General features: G+C 43.3%; 1 protein-coding gene across 3 annotated transcripts in view; it reads right to left on the bottom strand.

The window, feature by feature from the left end:
* mad1l1 (mitotic arrest deficient 1 like 1) overlaps positions 1 to 21,742 on the bottom strand; it is a 1,113,232-nt gene that overhangs the window by 357,121 nt on the left and 734,369 nt on the right. The gene's annotated exons all lie outside the window — the stretch shown is intronic.

Here is a 21,742-nt window from a genome sequence, read left to right as displayed (position 1 = left end):
AGAGGGTATCACTCATTTTCCCACAATTTCAGGAGTTTTCTGCAACAAAACAAGTTGTCCTTGTGCGACTGGACTCAGGGACTTGTTGAATATCACGGAGAGGTGAAATAGAGCGTCTAATGTTGAGTGGTAGATTAAAGCATTTGCATTCCCGACTTTGTTCAGTCATGAATGGAAAATAAATGCAAACTGGATAAAACTGCAAATTGATTGAGAACACAGATGGAGACAGGCATAGAAAAAATGAAGAAAGATTTAACACAATAGCATAGATTGCTCAAGTGCATCAAAGTTAATATTTTACTGTTTATCTTGCAGAATCAATTCAATCACTGGCTTCTCATACCGAGCTCTTGGTGCTTTGGAAACAGACCAATTTCTGCACATTGTGAAATAGTGCTCTATTCCAGATAGCCAGGTTGTGAAGGGGTGCATGTGAAGTTGGCGGGCCCAGAAATCCATCTAGAATTCGCTACTGGATGAGACTGCATTCTTAGCACCATTTAACATTGAATGGCCAATTAAGGCCCACTTAACATGAAATGTGTCTTCCCTTTGGCCTGAAATGTTGGGAACAAGTTGGCAGCCGGGTCCAATGGTATCCCCCAGAACTGTGGTAACTTAAGTTAAACTCAGTGGAAAAACAAATAGGTCTTTGTGGTGATATGAGTGGGAGCACTGCCATTGGTGCAGAGCATTGGTTTCCCATTGGCTCTGGCTGTTCATGTGCCTCTCGTCTGATTGGCTGGGACTAGTCATGTGACTGCTCACCAATTGGTCGAGAGGCAAGTAGACCCCACCTCCGAGGCGGGGTATAAGTACCCAGGTTTCCCGGCGGTCGGCCTTTCTCTGTAGTCGACCACCGGGCTAAGAACTAGCTGATTAAAGCCAGTTTGGATCTTCATCGTGTCTCGCGTCCTATTGATGGTACATCAGTCTTACAACATGGAAATGAATTGGGTGTTAAAACTGAGGCTTTTTGATTATGAACCGATCCTCATTAAAACCTTTACTGTCTCAATGTAATAGTAGCTATTAAACATGCCTCGAAAATCTACATGTCCTGACCAGCAGTTGCCACTGATCCAACCAGACTTTGTGGCAGCAGTGAGGAAGTTGTGGGTGAGTGTGCGTGTGTGGTGTGTGTATGTGTGTGGTTGGGGAGTGGGGTGGGGGGAGATTTTCCCTCTTCATCTTCTTACCTATTTACATCAGTGAATAAAGAGAACATAATGAATAGACATTTCTCCAGCAGTTTCCATGACTTCAGTATGTCCCCGAGTCCCTCACCTAATTTTTAAGTGTTGTAACTGCCAAGATGTGGAAAACGTGCTGGCCAACCATTTTGCGCACATTCAGCTCTGAAGGATAGCAATGTTGGATATTTTGCATCTATCGGAGAGGGTAGATCAGAGGCGGGATTCTCCCGAATCCCCACAATGGCCCGACGGCGGTGGAAAAAGCAGCGTGAACCACTCCAGTGTCGGACCGACTGGAAGTTGCGGAATCCTCCACACTTACGGCGGCGGAGGGATTGGCATCGCGCCAACCGGTGACGAAGGGCCGGCGCGAGTTAGCGCATGCGCAGGGGGGACGTCTTCTCCGCGCCAGCCATGGCGGAGCCCTACAGAGGCCAGCGCGGAAGGAAGGGTCCCCCACTAGCCAGGCATCATGCCCCCCCCCCCCCCCCCCCGAGGACCGCACCAGCCAGGACCCGCCGTGTGGGACCATGTCCAATCCACCTTGGCGGGACTGGCCAGAAACCAACGGCGGCTCTGCCCATCCGGGTCGGGAGAATTGCCGGTGGGGGGTGCGCTGCCAACGGCTCCGACCGGCATGGCGTGATCCCCGCCCGAAAACTGGCGCTGGAGAATACGGTAGCCGGCATCGGAGCGGGATACACGACGCCCCCCCCCCCCCCCGGGGATTCTCTGATCCGGCGGGGAGTTGGAGAATCCCGCCCGTGGCCTCTGATCAACATCTCACCTGAACATTGGCAGAGATACAATGATTATTGATTAACAAGGGAATGAAAGGTTATTGGGCGGCACACGGGAGGTTACAGTCAGATTAACCATGATTTTATTGAATGGCAGAGCAGTCTTGGAAGGGCCATTTGGCCTACTCCTTCTCCTTACTCATGTGTTTATGTATTTATTCCTGAATCACCATCACAGATACACAGGAGTAGGCCATTTGGTCCCTGGATAATCTTTTGATAAGATTATGGTTGATCTGGTTGTTGTCTCAACTTCACTTTCCAGTCTGCCCCTCATTACCCTCGACGTATTGCATTGCTGTGTGCGGAAACTTCCTGTGCACAAATTAGCTGTTTTGCTGCATTTCCTACATTATAACAGTGAGTACACTTCAAAAAGTACTTAATTGGCTAAAAAGCGGCTTGGGCATCCTGAGCTCATGAAAGGCAAGCCTTTTTTCCTTTTGCCTGACAAGTGCTCTGTGCCAGCAATGGTCCAATCCTCATTTGCCTCATTGTACTGTTAATGTTGAGGTGTGGCTCAGTTAATTTACACTTTTGTTTGAAAGCTTGCATGAGAAGGTTGAGCCTGAACTCAAGCGCCTAGAAGAATGAGGTATTGTCAAACCTGTACAGTTTACAGAGTGGGCGGCTCAGTAGTGAAGCCCAATGGAATCATCAGGATGTGCAGGGACTACAGACATAATTGTAAATAGGGTAGCCAAATCGGATCACGGGAATGGTCATGGCAAAACCAGACCCAGTATCGTACGAGATGGATGTTAAAGGGAGAAGGTTAAAAAAAATCTGGACCATCTGAGAAGGAGAGAACGTACACACAACCAATGGGGATATTAAAATCAGCAAGAATGGTAAAAAAGCAACATTCAAAAGAAGAAGCAAATCAAATCATAAGAAACAGAGCAGAAGAACACCATGCAGGATATCAGTATATTATTAACCAATCAGTGTTCAGGAAACAGAAGAACTGGCAAATTCCAAGTTTTGAATTGTACCCTTATCTTAATGGTCAGATACATCTTTATACCTAAACCGTTGAAAGTTTTTAAAAAATTGTTTTTTTTGTCACCTCAAGAGTTAAGAGTTAAAACAAGTGATCAAGATCTTTGACGTATCATAGCCTCATCTCATTTCTCTCCAATATAATGATAATAATCTTTATTATTGTCAAAATTAAGTTACTGTGAAAATTCCCTAGTTACCACACTCAGGCGCCTGTTCAGGTACACTGAGGGAGAATTCAGAATGTCCAATTCACCTAACAGCACGTCTTCTGGGAATTGTGGGAGGAAACCCATGCAGATATGGCGAGAACGTGCAGACTGCGCACAAACAGTGACCCAAGTGGGAATCAAACCTGGGACCTGGTGTTGTGAAGCAATAGTGCTAACCACTGTGCAATTATGCCACCCATCTATCTCCTCACCACAAAGATCTCTTCTCATAAACCAACCACCAGTAATCTCAGATTATTGTGGTTCCCAAAAGCAGCATTAAAAGTGAATTATTTTTATGGAAACACTCTGATTTATACTGCAGAAAATTTAATTATTTTTATTAAAAGGTGTCTGGAGTAAGACTTATTCCTGCAGATTCTAGATAATAATGAGAAAGTAAGATCTGTTTGAGAGATTGACAAGGCCTGAAGATAAACTCAATCAAGCGTGTGACAAAGGTCCATCATCTGAAAACTAGTGATGTTCCTCCGGTAACTTGGATCGATTTGTAGGCTGACAGCCATTGACTTAAATTATTCTACAATAACCTGCAGCATTAAGCAGTTTGCTGCCGTAATTTGAGACACAGCTGTCTGATGCAAAGGTGCTTCTCACAATTTGTAAAGAGTGTTATGGAAAATAACAATTCTCACAATGAAAGAAGCTCTAACAAATTTCCGAATAAAATTTTAGTTTACAGAGATGACATTGAGGATACAGACGGTCTGCAAAGGCAATCACATAACTCTGCTGCAGAATTACTCCAGGAGATTGCCTTTTTATGCTTTAATCCAACACTGGTTGAGAATCAACTGGGAACTGCATGGCATAGGGCACTTAAATATGAAGTACCTCCTAGTCACCGAGCGACTCCTTACAATGCCAGAATAATTGTCCTGTGCTCTAAGCATGGTGCCAGCTGCCATCAACATAAATTTTAGATTCAGTTTAGCACTTATTGCTCACTTCCTATCTGGAGAGGGGGGAAATACATGTGAGCTTGTTGTGTACCCGGGGCGGGGGGAAGGAGAGAGAGAGAGAGAGAGAGGAGGTAAATTGTAATTTGCAAGTAACAGTTTTGTGGAGCAGACTCCTTATTGCCTCCCTATCATGTATTGAATCTAATTTCAGACCTTCACAAAGACAAGGATTGCCCTGTACCAGCGGTGGGCAGCTGAAGTGGGTACTGAGTGTGGTCCAAGAGACATTTTGTTGACCGTTGCCCATGTGCAAGGATGCCATAATCCGCTGATTTCCAGCTGTGTAGTTTTTTTCTTACTGGTATGATTGAAGTAACAGACAAGTAAAGCAAGGACAAGTGAGGTGCAAAGTAATTGCACGCAACAATGACTGCGAGAGCCATGCGCTCCCTCCACATCCAAGGTGTAAATATTTATTTTCTTTTTACCATTTGAAATTGAACACAGTTCTATCAATATATTCAGCATGTATTAATATATTCAATCTTATTCATAAGTTCATGGTTAGTCAACAAACTAGATTTCAATCTTGTGGCCCACTGAGATTTCATAGAATTTACAGTGCAGAAGGAGGCCATTCGGCCCATCGAGTCTGCACTGGCTCTTGGAAAGAGGACCCTACCCAAGCCCACACATCCACCCTATCCCCATAACCCAGTAATCCCACCTAACCTTTCTGGACACTAAGGGCAATTTAGCATGGCCAATCCACCTAACCCGCACATCTTTGGACTGTGGGAGGAAACCGGAGCACCCGGAGGAAACCCACGCACACACGGGGAGAACGTGCAGACTCCGCACAGACAGTGACCTAAGCCGGAATCGAACCTGGCACCCTGGAGCTGTGAAGCAATTGTGCTAACCACAATGCTATCGTGCTGCCCGTCTGAAGGAGGGCCATTCATGTGGCCCACTCATTAACCTAGGTTGCCTATCACTACCGTTTATTCTCTCTCCAAATTATTCAGCAGAGTTTTAATCAATGGCATATTGGAAGGATTATGTTTCACACAAAATAAATCCACTATATAATGGTTGAATATTACAGTACTGAACCATAAGTCTCAAATACTGAGCTCACACTACTCATAAAATGATTGATTTCAGTTAATTCTATACTCATCTGGCCTATATAAAGAGCACTAAAAACATTGACCTCAATGATGAGTTGACCAGAAAACATTATAGCATTAGGAGCATCATCGATACTGCAGTACAATTTGGAGCTGGCTGCATCTCCAGCACACAATAGGCAGAATTGAATCTGCCTCAAATGTCCACAGATACAATGATAAAAATTCATGCCACATTTCAACAGAAATAATGAACTAAAAGTCATATATTCCCCATTTAGCAATAAGTTGGATCATTCAAAATCCCAACAAAAAACACCTTCTGTTTTTAGCATCCTCGAAAGTCTACAGGGATGAGGTATTTTTATGTCTGGTCAGGGTTTGAGCCCATTCATACAGTACATGGAATAATCCTGGGATATAAAGCACTTGTGTATCCACAGGATGAATCCCAGAAATATACTATTCAATGTGGAGTTGAGTTTTCACATCCATCTGCAAGTAGAGGCCTTTTTTGAGGACAACAGTTCAACATTATTAATGAGTCTCAAGAGGCAGAGAAGCTTTGTGGAATTCAACAGACAGAAATATCACATTTTACAAGTGATAATGCTCATGTTCTTTAAAGGAAAGCAAAAAAAACTGAAGCAACAATGCATTATCAGAATACTAATTAGCTTACACTGTGTCTTGTCTCCTTTAGTTTATCTTGCACTGCAATTTTCTGGATATACCTGCAACCATCTGGCTGCTTCCTGGTATATGAGGCCTCTGAAGCACATCTTATTCCCAATTACACATTTTTGTTTGAAGACTGAGCAATTCCCAGAACAATGTCACTTTTCCCGTAAATTGAAGTCTTATTGAAAATATGATGGTTTATTTAGCTTCACATTATGGGTATCCAGCCATTCATAATTACCTTGTTCACATCTTTGGTTTAAATTTGAAGATGTATATAACTGCAAAGCTTCGCTTCTAATTCCTGTTCACTTTTATAGGTACAGTTCATGTACTTGCTCTTTCCACACAAAATCCTTGGTTTTCCTGTTCATTAATCAGGCATTCATAGGAGAGCTGCCTATTCCTCTGCCTGTTATGTAATATTTCCAGCAATAGGCTTTGCATGACTGTCAACATCAGATAAATATTAGAAGCGGGACAGCAACACTTAGAGATCCATATGGCCAAAGGCAAAAAGGTCTGAAAATTTGTAACAAGGAGTCATGTAATTATAAGCACTTTTTATGATCTACAGTGGAATGAAATGCTTCTTGGCTTTTTCACAGGGTGGAATTATTAGACTTCAAATGGGTAGGAACATTAAATTTCCCTTGGCTTCTTTTTATTATCATCAAGACTTTAGAATAATGCATTTGCATCTAAATTATCTCAATATTTCAACATTTAATCAGTTAGTACATTTAATACAGGATAAAGTAAATACTAACACCAGGACATGACATTTTTACAAACATTACTGACTGATTTTGTTTCCCCTTATTATCAGATGATTGCACTTCTATAACATAGGTCTTCCTAGAAAGCTCTATCCATTTAAATAACATTCTGCTATTCAATTCTTTCAACCTAATTGGATAAATAAAGACATCCCCACATTATAATCCATCTGTTATCTTGATGCCCACTCACTTAACTAGCTTGAGCCTATTTACATAATCATCCAGCATATTATCCCATTTAGCTTTGTATCTTCAGCAAATTTGGATGTTACACTCAGTCCCTTCATGTAATTCATTGATATAGATACACAGTATAGAAATATTGGTACTGACAGGCTCTAGGCCTGCCTTCAATCTGTTCTGACGACTGCAGCAAGAAGCCAGTGAAGGAAAAAAGATAGATTAATTTTGTGATGAAGTACTGTCAAGTTGGCATTGTTTACAACACAAAAATGTTTGATCTCCCAGCTTTCTGATCTTCCCAAATATTGCCTTCCCTTTATAGATGCAGTTGCTATTCCCAGCTTTCCTATTCTGATTGTCAGCTTGCAAAATCTCCTCCAATTTATACCAGGGGTTGCTCTGTGCCAAAGCTGCTTCTAAACTCAAACCCTTCGTCCCTTCTACCAGACCCCTCAATGTCAGCTGAAATTGATTGGATAGGTTTTGTGTGATGACATGTCTCGGGAGCAAACAGAGGCCTAGACCAAGACCAGCCTCCTAGAAAGTGTGGCTATAGTTTTAGGCTAAGGGGTGACAGATTTAAAACCAAAATCAGGCGCTACTATTTCATTCAAATGGTAGTAAATCTGTGCAATGCACTACCCAAAGTGCAGTGGATGCCAGAACACTACAAATTTGACGAGATAGATGGTTTTTAATTTGTAGCGTGATGCAGGATTATGGGGAGTGGGAGGAAGGTGGAGCTGAGGCTGAGATGAAATCAGCCATGCACATATTGAATGGCGCAGCAGGCTTGAGTGGTTGAATTGCCTACTCCTGCTCCTATATGTTCTCCTTCTATGTGGTATCGACTAATCAGCAGAGGGGATGGACAGGACTAGGACAAACGGCGGGCAATACTTGAGAAGTGTTTGTGGGGCAATATGAAGATGGATCTAGGAGCAGGAGCAATGCAGAATATGGAGTAACACAAGAAATAGGAGTAGGAGTTGATCACATGGCATGTCAAGCCTGCTGTGCCATTCAATACAATCATGGCTGATCTTGGGTTTCAACTCCACTTTCTTGCCCACACCCCATATCCCTTGATTCCCTGAGACAACAGAATTTCACCTATCCCAGCTTTAAATGCATTCAACAATGGGGCATCTACAACCTCCTGAGGTACAGAATTCCAAAGATTCACAACCTTTTGAGTGAAGAAATTTGTCCTCATCTCCATCCTAAATGACCAGGCGCTAATGCTGAGACTGTGCCCCATAGCTTTAGATTTCTTGACCAGTGGAAACAATCACACCCCTTTAGAATCTTGCATGTTTCAATTAGGTCACCTCTCTAACAAGGCTACCCCTCCTCCTTTGCCACTCTGTCTTTCTGAAATATTGTGTACCCTGGAATATCTATTTCCGAACCTTGATCACCTTGTAACCATGACGTTGTTATGGCAATTATAGCTCAATCATTTAACTCTATTTGTGCCATTAGCTCATCCACCTCATTGCAGACGCTTTATGCATTCAGATAAAGAACCTCTCATTTCAATTTTTTACTTCTCTTCTCCACAATGACTTTATTCGCTGATGTACAGTTTTTGTTAAACTTTCTGTCCCTCCCTTTCCCATTCGGCTTGCCTTTACCCACATTGCTATACTGCCTTGACCTTTCTCTTTGGATTTCTAAATCTTATTTCATTGAAAAGACTAGGCCTCTTCATTAACCAGGGGAGTCCATTACAGGCATAATTACACTACTGGGAAAAACTCCAGGGCTGGGAATGTTTGATTTTCAGTCACTACTCATCCTCTAGGATAGTGGGTGCGAGCAGATGACTAGCCTGTCATTGTTGTCATGGATGGTATGAGATTGCTGCAGAACAATGGTGTGTTTGACAAGGCCCACAGTCAACACATTGCACAGACAGCCAGAGGCAGGCAAACTATACATAAAAGCCTCTAACAGAATCAATAGCAACCCTTTCTGTTGATGCACTTGCAAGTTCAGAATCATATATGTTCTTTTTAAAATGTTTAAAGTGCAATGCATTACAAATACTCCTCTGTAAAAGGAGTGGTTGGAAACAAATTTGAAACTGTGGGATTCCATGATCCCAAAGTCAGACATCAGCCAAATGGCAAAAATATATACATCCACGTACATATATTTTCAAAGGAATATAATTATTAAAATAAGTCACACTTCATAAAAGAACCATAGAATCTTACAACATAGAAGGAGACCATGTTGCCCATATTGTTTATGCCACTTCACTTCCCTCCTGCATTTATTTGCAAGAGCATTTCAAATTCCCATCTGTAAGTTATTATTTATTCTGTCTCACCACCCTTTCAGCTGGCACAAAAGAATATTGAAGTTATTGGTAATTAAGGAGATAAGTTACATTAAACATGGAGGTTCATTATGGCAAAGTAAAACACATAGACCTGATAGGCCAAAATTGCCGGCTCCTGTGCATTTCCATGATCCTAAGGCACTCAGGTTTCACATTGTGAATAGAAACAAATGGATTTTATTTTAAAAGATAACCATTGATGAAGAACGATCCTATATTCTTCCATCTCATCTCCTTTGCAATATTTTTAAGATATTGGAATCACCTCTGTAGATATAAATTGGAAGCGACAGTTGTGACATGACAATGAGATCCTTTCAGAATCAAGTTATTTTTAGACATCTTTTAGAACAGTTCTTTTCTTTGAGAACTGAAACTAAATTGGATAAAGCTTCAGATTTGAACAGATGAATCCAATTCAGCTGAATGTTTTTCAGTTGATGCTCAAGTAGCAAAAAGGAGATGTCATTATATATTGTGGACTAAGGGTTAGAGTCATCAAACTTTTTGATGTCCTTAGAAATAACACAATAAAACAGACAGGAATAAAATGCTGAATGAATGATCAAGTGCAACATCCATTTCATTGAAGTCTGTGCAAAAAAATCTGGCTTTCCTGGTAAAAGTATCAGATTGTGTGATGCCATGATAATATTATGATCTGTGTTATTTGAGTTGTGATGATTTTATTCTAGTGGGATTGTTTTAAAACATTGAAATTTTAAACAAATATGATAAGAGGATGATTGATTGTAGTATCAATAACTTGTGTCTTGCAGTAAGATACAAATTGTGCCTCCAAATCCACATGCTCACTCCTAAATTCCTACTCCCACCTTTTGATCATCTTTCAGTTACTGTTCTTCCTCCTGAACTGCTAACATCTCTTCTAAAAAACAAACCAAGAACCCTGCTCTCCAAAGATGCTTTCCACATCTTTCTTCCTAATCTTTTGTTGGTGGTCTTCCGACTGTTGGATTGGATTGGATTTGTTTATTGTCACGTGTACCGAGCTGTAGTCAATAAATAGGAGTCTGATGTAGGAGTCCTTGTTGTCGAGATGCTCTAGGGATGAGTGTAGGGCCAGGGAAATGGCGTCTGATGTGGACCGGTTGCGACGGTATGCGAATTGAAGTGGGTCAAGGCGTTCCGGGAGTATGGAGGTGATGCGCTTTATGATCAGCCTCTCGAAGCACTTCATTACAACTGACGTCAGGGCCACCGGGCGGTAGTCATTGAGGCATGTTACTTGGTTCTTCTTTGGTACCGGTATGATGGTGGTCTTCTTGAAGCAGGTGGGGACCTCGGAGTGGAGTAGGGATAGGTTAACGATGTCTGTGAATACCCCTGCCAGCTGGTATGCGCAGGCTCTGAGTGCACGACCAGGGATCCCGTCCGGGCCCGTTGCCTTCCATGGGTTCACTTTCAGGAAGGCCGATCTGACTTCGGAAACTGTGATGGTGGGTATAGGTGAATTATGGGCTGCTGGGGCACTCGACAGCGGATTGTTGGTTATCTGCTCAAACCGAGCAGGTTTAACGACGAGTCCGAATGCATTAAGTTCATCGGGGAGGGGTGCGCTGCTGCCAGAGATACTGCTCGGCTTCGCTTTGTAGACCGTTATGTTGTTTAGTCCTCGCCACAACCGCCGAGAGTCTGTCTGTGACTCTAGCTTAGTTTGATATTCTCTCTTGGCATCTCGGATGGCTTTGCGGAGGTCGTACCTGGATTTCTTGTCCAGGACAGGGTCGTCTGCCTCGAACGCCTCAGATCTGTCCTTCAGTAGTGAGTCAATCGCGCGGTTGAGCCATAGTTTCCGGTTGGGGAACGTACGTACTGCTTTCTTTGGCACGCAGTCGTCCACACATTTGCTGATGAAGTCTGTGACGGTGGTGGCATACTCATTTAAGTTAGTCGCTGAGTTCTTAAATATGGACCAGTCCACTGTCTCTAAGCAGTCACGTAAGAGCTCTTCTGCCTCCTCGGACCAGCACTGCACAACCTTCTTAGCTGGATTCTCCCATTTGAGTTTCTGCTTGTAAGCTGGGAGAAGGAGCACAGTCTTATGGTCTGATTTCCCAAAATGCGGTCGGGGGATGGAACGGTAGGCGCCCTTGATTTTTGAGTAGCAGTGGTCAAGAGTGTTGTCACCCCTGGTGGGGCAGGAGACGTGCTGGTGGAATTTTGGCAGTACACTCTTGAGGTTGGCTTTGTTGAAGTCTCCGGCCACAATGAACAAGGCCTCCGGGTGTTCTGTTTCATAGTTGTTTATGACTGTGTACAGTTCATCCAGCACCTTCCTCACTTCTCAATGTTCATGTGGTTCTCTGTGCAATTTATTATTTTTTTTTAAATTTAGAGTACCCAATTCATTTTTTCCAATTAAGGGGCAATTTAGCTTGGCCAATCCATCTACCCTGCACATCTTTGGATTGTGGGGGCGAAACCCACACAAACAGGGGAGAATGTGCAAACTCCACACAGACTGACCCAGAATCGAACTTGAGACCTCGGCGCCGTGAAGCAGCAGTGCTAACCACTGCACCTCTGTGCTGGTTCTCCACACAGCTGATGAGCATTTTTTTTTCAGTCATTGAAGTCTTCTGACGATCATAGAATCTCTACAGTGCAGAAGGAGGCCATTCAGCCCATTAAGTCTGCACCAACCCTCTGAAAGAGTCTTCCACCCAAGCTCACTTCCCCACCATAACCCAATAACCTCATAACCTACACATCTTTTTTGGACACAACGGGGAAATTTAGCATCGCCAATCCACCTACCTAACCTGCACACCTTTGCTACTGTGGAAGGAAACCGGCACACCCGGAGGAAACGCACGCAGACACAGGGAGATAGTGCAAACTCCACACATACACCACACATACAGTGACCCAAGATTGAAATTGAACCTGGATCCCTGGTGCTGTGAGGCAGCAGTACTAACCACTTTGCCTTCATGCCGCCCATGAAGAAAGTGAAAATTGCATTAATAACTCATACAGTCAATTCCTAGTCTAAAATAAGTTTTAGAGAGGCAGCAAGCAGAACGATGCTTTCCTCAAGCAAGGCAGGAAACCTGTTTTCACATTTAAACCTAACTGCAGATGTTATAACACTGTGCATTACCACGTAACGACCACCATTAGCTGATTAATCAGTACTCCATGTTGAACACCACTTGGAGGAAGCATTGAGGGTGGCAAGGGCACAGAATGTATTCTGGGTGCAGGACTTCAATGTCCATCGCCAAGTGTGGCTCGCTAGTACCACCACAGACCGAGCTGGTTGGATCTTAAATGACACAGCTGCTAAATTGGGACTGCAGCAGGTGGTATCGGAACCAATAAGAGGGAAAATCATACTTAACCTCATCCTCACCAATCTGCCTGCTGTAGATGCATCTGTCCATGACAGTATCAGTAGAAGTGGCCACCTCACAGTCCTTGTGGAGACAAAGACCCAGCTTCACATTAGGATGCTATCTATTGGACAGTTCGTTGGCGCAGTGGTTGGCACTGCTGCCTTACAGTTCGATCCCGGCCTCAGGTCACTGGCTGTGGGGAATTTGCACATTCTCCCCGTGTCTGTGTGGGTCTCAGCCCCACAACCCAAAAATGTGGCCCTTAATTGGGAAAAAAAATTAATTGGGTACTCAAAACTAAAAAGAGGATAGCCTCCCTCATGTTGTATGGCACTACCACCGTGCTAAATGGGATAGACTTCGAACAGATCTAGCAATTCAAGAGATGCTGTGGGCAATCAGCAGCATCAGAATTGTACTCAACCACAGTCTGCAACTTCATGGCCCAGCATATTACCCAATCTATCATAACCACCAAGCCAGGAGACAACCTTGGTTCAATGAAGAGTGCAGGAGGACATGCCAGGAGCAATACCAGGCAAACCTAAAAATGAGCTGTCAACCTGGTGAAGCTATAACAAAGGACTACTTGTGTGCCAAACAGCATAAGCAGCAAGTAATAGACAGAGCTAAGCGATTCCACAATAAATGCAAAAGATCTAAGCTCTGCAGTCCTGCCACATACAGCAGTGAATGGTGGTGGACAATTAAACAACTCACTGGAAAAGGAGGCTCCACAAATATTCCGTCCTCAATGATGGAAGAGCCCAGTACATCTGTGCAAAAGACAAAGCTGAAGCATTTGCAAAAATCCTCAGCCAGAAGTGCTGAGTTGATGATCCACCTCGGTCCCCTCCGGAAGTCCCCAGCATTTCACAGCGCCTGAGACCTGGGTTTGATTCCCGGCTTGGGTCACTGTCTGTGTGGAGTCTGCGGGTTTCCTCCGGGTGCTCCGGTTCCCTCCCACAAAATCCTGCAAAACGTGCTTGTTATGTGAATTGAACATTCTAATTCTCCCTCAGTGTACTCGCACAGGTGCTGTAGTGTGGTGACTAGGGGATTTTCACAGTAACATCATTACAATGTCAATGTGACACCAATAAAGATTACTATTATTATTATCACTGATGTCAGTCTTCAGCCAATACGATTCACTCCATGTAATATGAAGAAACAGCTGAAGGCACTGGATACTGCAAAGGCTATGGACCCTGACAATATTCTGGCAATAGTACTGAAGACTTGTTCTCCAGAACTTAGCCAAGCTGTTCCAGTACATCTACAACACTGACATCTATCCGGCAATGTGGAAAATTGCCCAGGTATTTCCTGTACAGAAGAAACAGGACAAATCCAACCCAGCTAATTACCATCTTATCAGTTTACTATTCATCATTAGCAAAGTGATGAAAGGAGTCATAAACTGTTATCAAGCGGCACTTAATCAGCAATAAATTGCTCACGGCACTCCGTTTGTGTTCCACCAGGGCACTCAGCTCTTGACCTCATTGCAGCCAAACATGGACAAAAGGGCTGAATGTCAGAGGTGAGGTGAGAGTGACTGCCCTTGATATCAAGGCAGCATTTGACCGAGTATGGCATCGAGGAGCGCTAGCAAAACTGGGTCAACTGAAATCAGGGGAGAAACGCTCCGCTTCTTACCTGGCACAAAGGCAGATGGTTGTGGTGGCTGGAGGTCAATCATCTCAGCTCCAGACATCACAGCAGGAGTTCCTTAGAGTAATGGCCTAGGCCCAACCATCTTCAGAATGACCTCTCTTCCATCAGAAAGTCAGAAGTGGAGATGTTCGCAAATGACTGCACAGTGTTTAGCACCATTCGCAACTCCACAGATACTGAAGCAGTCCTTGTCCAAATGCAGCAGGACCTGAACAATATCCAGGCTTTGGCCAACAGGTGGCAGGTTACATTCGTGCCACCCAAGTGCCAGGCAATGACCATCTCCTACAATAGAGGATCTGACCATCGCCCCTTGACGCAAATGGCATTACCATCGCTGAATCTCCCACAATCAATATCCTGGGGTTACCATTGATCATAAAACTGAACTGGACCAACCATATTATTACTGTGGCTACCAGAGCCGGTCAAAGACAAGCCATCTTACATTCAGTACCTCACCCCCTGACCTCCAAACAAGTCCATCATCTACAAGGCACAAGTCAGGAGTGTAATGGAATACTCTCCATTTGCCTGAATGAGTACAGCTCCAACAACATTCAAGAAGCTTGATACTATCCAGGAAAAAGCAACCGGCTAGATTGCTACTCCTTCCATAAACATTCAATCCCTCCACCAGCGGCGAACAATGGCAACCGTGTGTACCATCTACAAGATGCTTTGCAGAAACTCGCCAGGGTTCCTTAAGCAGCACCTTCCAAACCCACAACCGCTAAAAATAATAATTTTTATTAGTGTTTCAAGTAGGTTCACATTAACACTGCAATGAAGTTACTGTGAAAATTCCCTAGTTGCCACACTCCAGCGCCTGTTCGGGTACACTAAGGGAGAATTCAGAACGCCCAATGGGAGGAAACTGGAGCACCCGGCGGAAACCCACCCAGATACGGAAGGTTGTGCAGACTTTGCACAGACAGTGACCATAGCTGGGAATCAAACCCGGGTCTCTGAAACTGTGAAGCAACAGTGCTAACCACTGTGCTATCATGCCGCCCAACCATCTAGAAGGACCAGAGCAGCAGATAACTGGGAACCACCAGCTGGAGGTTCCCCTCCAAGTCACTCACCACCCCGGAAATATATCGCCACCGTTCCTTCATGCCGCTGAGTCAATATCCCAGAACTCCCTCCCCAACAACACTGTGAGCGTATCTACATCTCAGGGACTGCAGCGGTTCAAGGAGGCAACTCTCCACCATCTTCTGATGGGCAACTACGAATGGGCAATAAATGTTGGCCTGACCAGCGACGCCCACATCCCCTAAACAATTTAAAACATTTTTTAAAATCGACTTCCACATAGTAAAATGTTCCGGCACATATTTCTGAGGATGGACTCAGACATAGGCACATACAAGAGGATTTTTCAATGTCGACAAAAATCTTGATGAAATGGATAGGTTTTAGGGTATCTCTTAAATGAGGAATAAGAGATAGATAGGTGACAAGGTCTAGGGTGCGAATATCAGAGCTTAGTCTAAGGTGAAGTCTTAATCTTAAACTGAAGGCAATGGTACAGCACTGAAAAACAGGGAAGTGCAAAAAGCAAGAAATGGAGCGATGAGAAAAACAGGTAGTAATTTCAAGTATATTCTTAGCAATATTAGACATGGGAACGTAGGAGAGAAGAACATTCACAACATACCATGAAGAATGCTGTTGTCTTTGTCTCACTGAGGAATCTTTTTGTTTCAGGAGTGTCAACTATTGAAATTTTCGAATACATCATACCTCCTCAATACTGATCTTACATAACAGTGCTCTTTAATATTATAAAAGGGTCATGACCCATATTAATGCATCATTCCAGCCAAGGCAGTGAGAAAGAACATGCAGATAAAAGCAAATGACTGTGGATGCTGGAATCTGAAACGAAAACAGAAAATATTGGACAATCTTAGCATCTGCGAAGAGAGGGAAAGAAGCTAACGTTTTGAGTCTGGAGACTCTTTGTCAAAGCTAGAAGGAACTGGAAATAGGATCAGATTTATACTGTTGTGGGGAAGTCCAGAAGGCTGTAGTGTGCCTAATCAGAAGATGAGGTGCTGTTCCTCCAGTTTGCGTTTGGCTTCATTGAAACAGGCCAAGGAAAGACATTGGATATGAGAGCAGGACGGTGATTTGGCAAGCGACACGAAGGTCTGGGTCCTACTTGCGGACAGACCAAAGGTGTTCTGAAAAGTGTTCACTCAGTCTGTGTTTAGTCTCTCCAATGTAGTGTACACTGCATTGTGAGTAGTAAATGCAATAGACTAGATTGAAGGAGGTGCACCTGAACCTTGTGTCACCTGAAGAATGTTTAGGTCCTTGAATGGTAAGCAGGGAGGAGGTAAAGGGGCAGGTGTTATAACTTTGCGCTTGCATGGGAGGTGCCGTGGGAAGAGGGTAAGGGGTTGAAGTGATGGAGGAGTGGACCAAGGTATCCTGGAGGGAACAGTCCCTGTGGAAGTCTGACAGATGAGAGTGAGGGCAAGATGTGTTTGGTGGTGGCATCATGCTGGCATTGTTGGAACCGGGGACCGATTATTCTTTGAATACGGAGGCTGATGGGGTGACAAGTGAGACAAGTGGGACCCTATCATGGTTCTGGGAGGGAGGGTGAGAGTAGAGGTGTGGGAGATGGGCCGGGCACAGTTGAGAGCCCTGTTGATCAAAAGTGGGTGGGAAACATGGTTAAGGAAGAATGAAGGCATGTCAGCAGCACAGTTTTGGGAAGTGGCATCATTGGAAACGATGCAAGGGAGGCAAAGGAAGTGGGAGAATTGGATGGTGTCCTTACAGGATGTGGGGTGTGAAGAGCTGTAGTGAAAGTAGCTGCGTGAGTCGGTGGGCTTGTAATATATACTGGTGGACAGTATGTCCCCATAAATGGGGATAGAGAGGTCAAGGAAAGGGTGTCAGAGATTGACCATGTGAAGGTGATAAGAGGGGTAGAAATTGGAAGAAAAATTAATTCATTTATCCAGGTCCAGTCGGGAACATGAAGCGGCACCGAAACAGTCACCCATGCACCAACAAAAGAAATGTGTGATGGGGACGGAATAGGATGGAACAGGGAATGTTCCAAATACTCCATAAAGAGACAGGCAAAACTGGGCCCCATGTAGTTACCCATAGCTGCACCTTTGGTTTGGAGGAAGTGAGACAAGTTAAAGGAGAACTTGTTCAGTGAAAGAACATGCAATTATTTGATGCCATAGCAGTTCCATCACATCCCAAGTGCACCATGAGCAATAAAGTATTTTCCAATGTGTGGTTATTGTTTTTCCACAAACAGCAGCCATTGAATGCACAGCAAAATTCTACGAGGAATTCAGGTGAACTCTTTACAATATGGAATATGGTACCAGGTGAAATAGTTGACGTGAAAAGAGTAAATGCACTGAAGTGCAAGGCAGATAATTAATTTTAGCTTGCTCTGTGAAATAGCATACCACATTTATTACAAGTAACTGCACGTCTAAAGTACTTTATTGGCTGCAGACGGCTTTGGGATGTCTGGTGGTCATGGGAGGTGCTGTATAAATGTAAGTCTTTCTTTTTTGAAGTTCCATGATAGGCAGCCTCAGTTATTTACAACTGGTTACAGTAACTCATGGCAAGGCCTACTCCTCTGTGTTTCACATGCTGTACTTTAATCGTGGTTGCAGTAGTTTCCTGATGAAGGGATACTACATAGAACTGGAGTAAGGGTTTTACAAACTCGCTTCTGGGCCAACCCAATGAGAGATTAAGTCCAGTTGTTTACTCTGCAAAAATGGATAGCTACGTCGAATTGTACGTTTGCAGCCCACATTTATGTGAGTATACAATGCAATTAGCTACCCATGCCACACCTTGTTTAAACTCAGTTGAGCCAAAGGACAGAACTGCATTGAATCTGCAGCACAAGCCTCCTCCCTCCCCAATTCATCTAAACCCATCCGCATATCTTTGCTCCTTTGTGTGGTTATCAAACTTCCTGCAAAATGCATCTATATGATTTGCTTCAACTACTCCATGATGAGTAGCAAGTTCCAAATTCTAAGCACACTTTGGTTAAGAAGTCTATCCTGAATTCCTTGAATGTATTACTGAGTATCTGATACATATGGCACCATCTCAGTCATTAGGTGATAAACTGGGTGTAACACTGGGCCAATATTCTGCTTGGCACTGAATATATTGTTTTGTAGTATTTGAGATTATATGAAGATCCATTGAGTAGTCATGCTAGATTTACTTCATTTATTTATATTTTTAAAAAACTTTTAGCAGCTCTCATAAGAAAGGGTCATAGTGGTTGGTCAGCTGAATATACACTAAACTATCATTCTCTGCTTAAATTACTTCCATCTATTAATCCAGTAATGGGTCAGCTGCAATCCCAAGAATTGTGCTCATGAATGTCTAACAGTTCTCTCCAACCAAACTTTCCCAATAAATCTAGCAGTGGAATTGCTAGATATATTTCATGACTCAATGTTCCCCAATGCTTCACAGCTCCAGGGTCCCAGGTTCGATTCCCGGCTGGGTCACTGTCTGTGTGGAGTCTGCACGTCCTCCCCGTGTGCGCGTGGGTTTCCTCCGGGTGCTCCGGTTTCCTCCCACAGTCCAAAGATGTGCGGGTTAGGTGGATTGCCCATGCTAAATTGCCCGTAGTGTAAGGTTAATGGGGGGATTGTTGGGTTACGGGTATGTGGGTTTAAGTGGGGTGATCATTGTTCGGCACAACATCGAGGGCCGAAGGGCCTGTTCTGTGCTGTACTGTTCTATGTTCTATAACCGGATAACCTTAAACTGACTTCAACAGAACCAAATCATGCAATTCATCCTGCCAAGGATACCAATTTTCAATGTTTTTTCTGATGCACTGAAGAATCTTCCAGAAGGAAAAAGCTAGGCAGAAGCTGAGGTACAGTGGCATAATTCCCATCACACTTGAGAAGTCATCTGTGCAATTATAGAATTCATTATAATCCTGTGCGAACATTCAAAAGCACACTGAGCTAAATATGCATTTATTACAGGATTCACTCATTTAGACCACAGAAGGAAAAGTTGCCAGAACCATTAATGTTGATAAAATCATAAAACTCTTTAACAGTGCAAACTAATTAGAAGAGCTCTAAAAGATACTGGATTTAAGTTGGTTGCGAGCTCATTAAATGTTTCCCAACGGAGATGCTTCTTCTGACTGAGGTACAATAATTGGTCTGCTACCCACCAAGTTACAAGCTTCACATTGGAATAAAATAACTTGAAAATTTTGAAGAGAAACAGGGATGGAAAACCTATTAACTCGACAAGATTGAGGGAAAAGGATGCACAGCTGTCTATGTATGACACTTCTCAGTTGACCACATTGTTCTCAAGAGTTCAATTTGTTCAGTTAAGCATGGGACAACCAAGCCAGAGTCTAATTTATTTGTGTAGTACAGTGTACTGGAGTCTCAATTTTGTATTTGTGATATAGTGAAATGCAGGTTCTTGCCAACTATTCTACACATACGAAAGGAGAATGAAAATCTTGGTATCTGATTTCAAATATCAGCATTGTTCCAGTAGCACGGAGAGGAAATGTGAATGTTTGTAATCTTTTTTGACAACATTCAATTGTTCCATGCATTATAATTTTTTTCTTCCCACATACAGTAGTGCTTTACATTTAAACTCAGAATAAATTTCATCTGCAATGTTCTGCTCACTCATCTTTTTCCCCCAAATCATTCTGCATTTCCTGAATTGCCTTCTTCAAATCAGCTTCCCTGCTAATTTCAACCTTTATATTTTAACTATTTTCCTTTTCACTCCTCAAGATTTACCTTTAATCCTGACAAATAATGCAATCAACTGTGTTTTGAAGCACTTTGTCAAATACATTTTTGAAGTTAGGACACACCATGCTGTAAGGTTTTCCACAATCCACATAGGGAACCACTTGCCTAAAATGCCAGATCGGTGAGGCACGATCTTCCCTTTCTGAATCTGCTGTCTCCATACTAGGTTGTTGCTGTATAAATAATCACTCAACTTTATACACCGGCTGGAACTTCCAATGCGCAACAGCACCGAATTAGAGACATTTGCCAGTGGTGGATCCAACGGAAGATCTGACCTACACATATGCATGGCAATTGCCCAGCAAGTCTAAACTTCCATAAAATCCCTACAGTGCAGAAGGAGGCCATTCAGCCCATCGAGTCTGCACCCACCCTCTGAAAGAGCCTCTAGCTAGGCGCAAACCCCTGTGCATTGATCATGGCCAGTCCACCTAACCTGAACACCTTTGGACTGCAGGAGGAAACCCAGACACTGGGAGAACGTACAAATGCCACACAGTCACCAAGGACAGAATTGAACCAGGGTCCCTGGTGCTGTGAGGCAGCAGTGTTAACTACTGTGCTGCCCGGTGGGCTCTTTTGCACTGCCCAGGATCCTCTAGAATGAAACTTAGACTAGATACGTGCAATATACCCAGATAATTATCCTGGAATTGTTGCACTGTTTAATCTTTTGTGTAACTCAATGCTTAACTGCATAATTCAAACCAACACCCCGACCAGCCCTTCACTCACTCCACTAAAACTCTTTAAGATATTTAAACACAGTTGAGTATGACTGTGAATGTCATACAACGGGGTAGAGCCTCTGTACTGCTACTCTTTCCAGTGCTGCCCGTGCATGGCTGCGCTGAAGCATCGCTGTTGCACAAGGACGCAAAAAAAGGAATTGTGTAATTATCTTTGCAACCAGTGGTAATCTCCTCAGCATTACCACTGACTGGAAGATCTGGCGTTAGGTTTAATAATTTTTTGGTTGCCTTGCTAAATAAAGTAAGTTTGTTCCATCCCTCCCATCTACTAGAGGGAGGGAAATAAAATTCAATTCCCGTCCCACTTGAATTGCAATTCCACCAGCTGGTTTCATAAAGTCGTGAAGAAAATATTTGGACAAGCCTATATCAGATCGTCAGTGAGAAAAGGATGGGCAGTAATCAGTGATCTACAGTGGTCCAACCAGGGAGCTAATAAGATTTAAATCGCAAAATTATTTACCCTGTTCACAGCATGGAAGTCAGCCATTCGGCCTGTCAAAACTCGCTGGCTCTCTGAAGGTGCAATTCACCTCGTGCCATTTTTCCTCATTCTCCACATAGTCCTGTTTTCAGATACCATTCCAAATCTCTCTGGAATACCTTAATTGAACCTGTAATCACCACACTCTCAGGCAGTGCAGTCCAGATCCTCACCATTCGCTTCTTCATTTTACTACTTTCATTTCAGAGGGACATTGCATGTTTAAACCACTTTCCTTTGGCAATATAGCAGAATGTAGCAGTTCATGATCTTCTTCACTGACCCACCAATATTATTCTTCATTCAAGCCGATAAGCTGCACTCATGACAATTGGGATTTGTTTTCTTCCTGATTT

This window comes from Scyliorhinus canicula, chromosome 15 (assembly GCF_902713615.1).
Source record: "Scyliorhinus canicula chromosome 15, sScyCan1.1, whole genome shotgun sequence".
NCBI lineage: Eukaryota > Metazoa > Chordata > Chondrichthyes > Carcharhiniformes > Scyliorhinidae > Scyliorhinus > Scyliorhinus canicula.
Note: the sequence above shows the minus strand (reverse complement) of the source record. Positions and strands in the feature narration are given on the sequence as shown.